The sequence below is a fragment of the Thalia democratica genome, chromosome 8 (assembly GCF_965202585.1).
Source record: "Thalia democratica chromosome 8, ktThaDemo2.hap1.1, whole genome shotgun sequence".
NCBI lineage: Eukaryota > Metazoa > Chordata > Thaliacea > Salpida > Salpidae > Thalia > Thalia democratica.
Genome location: NC_139172.1, coordinates 25,955,197 through 25,961,581, shown reverse-complemented (window position 1 = coordinate 25,961,581; position 6,385 = coordinate 25,955,197). Strand labels below are relative to the sequence as shown.

The following is a 6,385-nucleotide window of genomic DNA, read 5'->3' as shown; positions in this document are numbered from 1 at the left end:
GGGGATGTATGTTTTGTTCAAATTACAGTGTTGGTTTAAATTATGATATATGTTAAACTTTAAGTCTTGCAGCTGATAAAATTTGAAATATGTATTATTTATATTAGTTGTATACATATAGGTGTGAACAATTATTGATGCTAAAAAACTTGAATTCCGGAAAAGCTTGGAATTTGAAAATTTATGCTTCAACATTCTGGAAAAATCTTGAATTTGAGAATTTGTGAAAAAAACTCGAATTTTAAACAATTTTTACGTGTAAAGTAATGAAATTTCCATTTCACACAAAAAATTTACTATGTAGATACTTTTTTTGAACACATTAAAAGTAGCTTAAACTCTCAGATGAGCAATATTTGTTGTACCAGTTCTCTCATCTTAACAGATTGATTAAAGTTCTAATTTGATTTATGCTGCTTTATAATCTTTAGAGATTTACTAAACACGACTTCTTTTTGTCATTGAAGAAATAAACAAAAATATTTTACTACCGCCAACATAAATTCTTAAAAACAGTTTTTAACTCTAAACGGTATCTTCTTTTTATTAATTAGTTTTGCTACTTTATAACTTGCCTTAGCAGTTTTTTCTGATCAGTCTGTAGTTACTGAATATAATCATTTGCTTTGTTGAAACTGACTATAGCTATTTTCAATTTTTTTTCGCAATAACTCCTAATTAACGTTTTTAGTTTTTATAGCTCGTCTTATATTTCACATTTACTCTTTAAATACAACATCTTTATTGCAGATAAATAATTGCTATAATGTTCAATAAAAAGTTAAGTTTTTCTACTTTATTAATGGCTTAATAAATTTTAAAGTTTTGTTTAAAATGTTTAAGAAACGTAATTGTCCATTCAAACTGACTTATGATACTATTTTTGCTATATATCTAATTCACTGCTAATAAACTTCGTTATTTCTTTATTTGTGACTTTATTTTAAAACGTGTTGCTAAACATACAGTCTAGTTAAATTTGAAAAATTGAAACTAGGTTAAACCTGTTTGAGACATTTGAAAGAAACTCAGGTAAACTTTTATTTCAAACACTTTAAATAAATCTTCGAATTCTCAGAACATTTTTTATGACTATAGTGTAGTTTACTAACTGTAATTTTTTCTGGTCTATCTATACATTTTGTACTTTTTATACTGATGATATTTTAGTTAGGTATCTGAGCTTGATTAATTGCAAGTGTTTGCACTTTTTTCTTAAGTGGAAACCATGTTAAAAGCTATTTAGTTACTAATAAGGTACTTTATTAGAGTATTTGAGCATTAATTATGTTAAAAAAAGTACACAGTTAATTAAGACTTAAGTATATTTGTCAATGTAAATTTTACTCCTATAAATATTTAAAATTAAAGTAGGTATTCTATGTGTAGCTAAATATATTTAAAACTAATAAAGTGAAAAAAAGTAAAAATTTCTTCAATGTAACTATAACTAAAACCAAAAGATTTTTCAAATGTCACTAAAAATAAAACTGCGGCCCGCGAAGACTTTGGAAACTTGAAATTTGGCCCGCGAGCACCAACTGCCTGCCGACCCCTGGTCTAGGTGTATGATTCTCGCTCTGTATGCGAAAGGTCCCGGGTTCTATTCCCGGGCGAGCCCTTTTTGAAGGCAGTGAAAGCATTATTACGTCAGTACATCGTCACAGAGGTTTGATAAAATGTATTCAGTCACTTTCAAACGTGCCCGGCTAGCTCAGTCGGTAGAGCGTTGTATTCTTAATCCAACGGTCGTGGGTTCGAGCCCCACGTTGGGCGCACCTTTTTATCATTTAATAATAGCTCTAAAATTGTTTTTTGGTTGATTTTTGTAGCAATACATTTACTTGTTACTGAATTTATCTAATAAGAATTTTTGCTTTTAAAATTGAATAACATATTAACCATTAAAACTGTATTCAATGGATTTTGTTTGGGAAAATGACACACTAGTGTTAAAAGATTAAATATTTTTAAAGGAAAAATCATTTTAATTACTCTTAAAACTAATTTAGAAGCAGTTTTGAATACGTTTTAGTCATAAACTAATATATTCAAAAACTGCTTTTTGTGTCTTATGGTTAATAGTAAGTTAAATTAAACATAACAGCAATGAAATTATACAAAATTACGTATTACGTCATACCAGAATAGTTGATTTCAAACAAAGTTATTAACATAGTTTTTAAACAAATTGTTATTTGTGATGTATGCAGCCAGTTTGTAATTTATTTCTTTTGTTTAAAGATTCTGATTTTTCAACGTTTAAAATTTAGATTTTTTCCGCATTGCATAATTTGAATCTATTTTTTAAACTGTATTTGTTTTTCGTTCTTGTTTAATATTTTCCAGTGAACTTAAAATTAACTTTGTTATCTAAAATGCACGAAGAGACTTTTTTGCAAGGGTCGTTTTTTTTTATATAAATGAGTTTTCTTCTTTTTTTCTACTATCACTTTTACCCCAAATCCTTACTCATGGTCGATAACTTAAATTATTTATTTATTTATTTCTCATTTCTTTGAAATTATCACTGTTACCCCCAACCCTTACCCTTAGTCAGTCACTTTTTTTTTAGTCATCTTATTATAATTTTTTATTATTTTTTACTTTAATATTACCCATAACTATTACCCTTGGTCGTTTTTCTATTTTTGTTATTTTTATTTAAGATCGTGCAAAAATGTCACTCGTGCAAAAAGGTCTTCGTGCACCTTTAACTCGTCCCCATATTTTAAGTAGTAAAGTAGTTGTTATTTTGAGTGTTTATAATCGAGTACCAAGTTTAATGTTGAAATATAGTGTTGAACTATTTTAGAATGGAAAAAAAAAAGAGTTAAAGATAAGTTATATTAACTTACAAAACTATCAACAAATTGGTATACTTAGTTTAATGGTACATCAGTTAAGATTTCAGCTTTTATAAACTCATAAGTCGACAGTTCTGCATTATGACGTGATAATCAGTTATATATTCACAATAATCAAACTATTAGCAAGAGCCTGGCTAGCTCAGTCGGTAGAGCGTTGGACTTTTAATCCAACGGTCAGGGGTTCAAGTCCCCTGTCAGGCTTCTTTTGTTTTATAAAAATTATTAAATTAAGATTTTTATTCAAATAATATTGTAGTTTTTAAATAAACAAAAATATAATGTCTTAGTTAGCTCTACTTGTATTTAATTCATGATGATCAGTATAATTTTAATAAACTTATAGGATCAATAAAATAATAATAAAATACAAATTTTGTAATTAAAGTAAACTTAACTGGTATATATTTATTTGATAACTTATGAAAAATTATCCATTTGTTTTAAAAAATAGATTTATTAAAAGAAATCTTTTTTTTTTGAATATCATTCTACATTGGAAATAACTTATAAAACAAAATGCAATAAGTACATATTAAACCATTTAGCTGTAACTACAAACTAATCAAGAAAGCAATAACTTTAACTTTTAACTCTAGTTAAATTAGTTTAGCTGGTTTAAATTACTACCTTACTATTTGTTGCTAACTTTTTTTTTCACATATAGTTACAATATAAATCTCTATAAGAACTAATCAATATGAATATCTAAAAGGAAAGTATTTTTTGTTTAGTAAAGTGATGATACAATTATTTTTAAAACATTTAATTTTCAACTTATCACACAAAGTTTTGAATGAATTGTTTTAGAACAAAAGTCTACTAGATTTTAGTATTTTTAAATTTTTTATCAAATTAAATATAAGCGCAATTAATTGTAAACAGCCATAAAAATTTTTTAAATGTAAGTTTTACTATATAAAAAAGGTAAATAACTTGCACTATATATATAAATATTATATTATTTATATAAACTTGTATATATAAATAGACAAAAGCATTATTAAAACTTAATCTTATATTAAATAATTCTACAAGAAAACGGGTTGTGAAACATTAAGTTTAAACCAAAGCATAAGTTTGATAAAACTAACTTAACCTTAAGACTTCAAAGTTGTATGATAAACTGAGTTTTATCAAAATAAATATTTTTGGTATTGTTACGTCATAAAACGCTAGTCAGATATATACTGCTGAGGAATTCAGCTTTAACGTGTGGCCGGTTAGCTCAGTTGGTTAGAGCGTCGTGCTAATAACGCGAATGTCGCGGGTTCGATCCCCGTACTGGCCACATCTCTTCCTCGTTAGTATAGTGGTGAGTATTCCCGCCTGTCACGCGGGCGACCGGGGTTCGATTCCCCGACGGGGAGATTTTTGCATACTAATATTATCAAAGTTGGTATTGTTATCTATTTATTTTTTTCAACAACAATTTTGATAACATAAGGTATATAAAATATTTTATCTAGTTTTCTAACAAGTGTTAGACTAAAAAGAGTTTTTAGGTATATAAAGTTAATAATGAGCCGGCTCAACAGGTCTTCGTGGCGCAATCGGTTAGCGCGTTCGACTGTTAATCGAAAGGTTGGTGGTTCCAGCGTCCAGCCCACCCGAGGACGTTATTATCTCTGTTAAAATATTTTTACACTGAGCATGTTTTCTCACATTCACACTTTTACAATAGTTTTAAGTTATTTTAAACATCCGGTTCTTATACATAAGTGTTTCTTATCTTTTTTGTTGTTCAAAAAGTTCGTCTTTAATTACTAGTTAACCGTAAATACAAACTCAGTATTAAGTAACTAGTATTAAAGCGGATATACCAAGATAATAGGGTGGCAAAAAAACCTGGAATTTTGTACAAAAATTGTAAAAAAATTACATAATAAAATTACTTTTTAACTTGCATTTCCATTGTTTTGAATGTCGTGTAAAGTCAGGTTACAAGAACCCATTTGAGGCGAATTTAATTAACTTTCTTGAATTTTATCTTCTAACATCTTAAAATCTTATATTGGATTCAGATAAAAATATCTGAAATCAAAACTCTTCTTCTTTACTGAAATTAATCAATAAAGCTTTTAAAATATTTTTTATAGCAGGGTTTCCCAAGTTCATTTTAATAAACGCTTTCTTTTCATTTATTAAAACTAGCTGCCTTACTATTATTGTACCCTGATAGTAAAATTCGGCCACTTACTAGTTAACAGTAAGTACAAACTCTCTATTAAGTAACTAGTATTAAAGCGGATATCAGGGTTGCCATTAGTTTTTTCAAAAAATTTTCCAGGCTTAAAAGTAAACGTTTTTGGGTCTATTTTTAGTTTAAAGTTAATTTCTTTATAAGAAACTGTCTTAAATAGTATAAAAACATTGAAAAGATACTGTAAAGTTACTCAAAATATTTTTTTAATATAAAACATTTTTGAGTATGACAAAAAAATCTTATTCATATGATAGATTTTTCGTGGCAAATCGAAACTTTACTACTGAAAATGTTAAAATTAATAAAAATTTCAGGTTTTTCCAGGTTATTTTTGCTTAAATTGTCAAAATCCAGGTTTTTCCAGGTAAAGTGGCAACCCTGAGATATACCAAGATGGGTTGCAAAAAACCTGGAGTTTTGTACAAAAATTGTAAAAAAAACCTGGTATTTTTAAAATCTTAGCTTATTAACAACTTTGATATAATAAAAAATGTAAATTTTATCTTTATTAGACTTAGAAAAGTGTGTCGAAGTTTTAATTAGTAATCGGTAAACTATTAGTATAATTATCACCTTAACTATTAAAACTACTTTGTTACTTGCATTTACATTGTTTTGAATGTCAAGTCAAGTCAGTCAACAAAAACCTTTTTCTGATTGGTCTAACTGAATAGAGTTCAGATTAAGAGAAAATTGAGAGCAGAGCCGAGTAAAAATGTCTGATGCAATGTTTTATGCTTAATGTATTTTATATTAAATGTTGCAAATTTTAAATACGGTTTTGCCACAGATCGAGCTGAAATTTTTTTCCTGACTTATCTAAATCAAACTCTTAATTAAATCCTACTAAAAAATACATAACTAAAGACTTAAAAGCTTTTAGTTTTTTAAAAACTCATTTGACCCTGAAAAAATGATGAATTGCAAAAGAAATGTTTTTTAGAAAATAGTATTAGCAAAATGCAGTTATTAGTGATGATAAACTTTTTTTATTTAAAGCGTATTTACATCAAACTTCTAACATTTTCAAAAGCCCCCATCTTTTCCTGACTTTTGTACTTTCTACTTGTTTTTCCTGGCTTTGTGACAACCCGAACTTATTATTTAATTAAATAGGTTGTTGAAAATAATCAAAAACAACAAATTAAAACTAAAAACAAATTTAATCTAGATTGTATGGCTTTTATGTTATTTATCAACATAAAGGCTTTTGAACAATCATATGAGAAAATTTAAACGAAATTGATTCAAAATATTAGGATAGGTTGCTATAATATAAAACAAAGATTGAATAATAGTTGCACTCTATCGT

At 27.2% G+C, this 6,385-nt stretch overlaps 3 non-coding genes across 3 annotated transcripts; all 3 read left to right on the top strand.

The window, feature by feature from the left end:
- The first annotated feature begins 2,998 nt into the window (after positions 1-2,998).
- Trnak-uuu (transfer RNA lysine (anticodon UUU)) lies at positions 2,999-3,071 on the top strand. Its single transcript has one exon. It is a non-coding gene; the product is annotated as a tRNA-Lys (tRNA).
- Positions 3,072-4,084: 1,013 nt separating this feature from the next.
- On the top strand, positions 4,085-4,158 carry Trnai-aau (transfer RNA isoleucine (anticodon AAU)). The gene has a single exon. It is a non-coding gene; the product is annotated as a tRNA-Ile (tRNA).
- A 7-nt stretch (positions 4,159-4,165) lies between these two features.
- Positions 4,166-4,237, top strand: Trnad-guc (transfer RNA aspartic acid (anticodon GUC)). Its single transcript has one exon. It is a non-coding gene; the product is annotated as a tRNA-Asp (tRNA).
- The last annotated feature ends 2,148 nt before the right edge of the window (positions 4,238-6,385 follow it).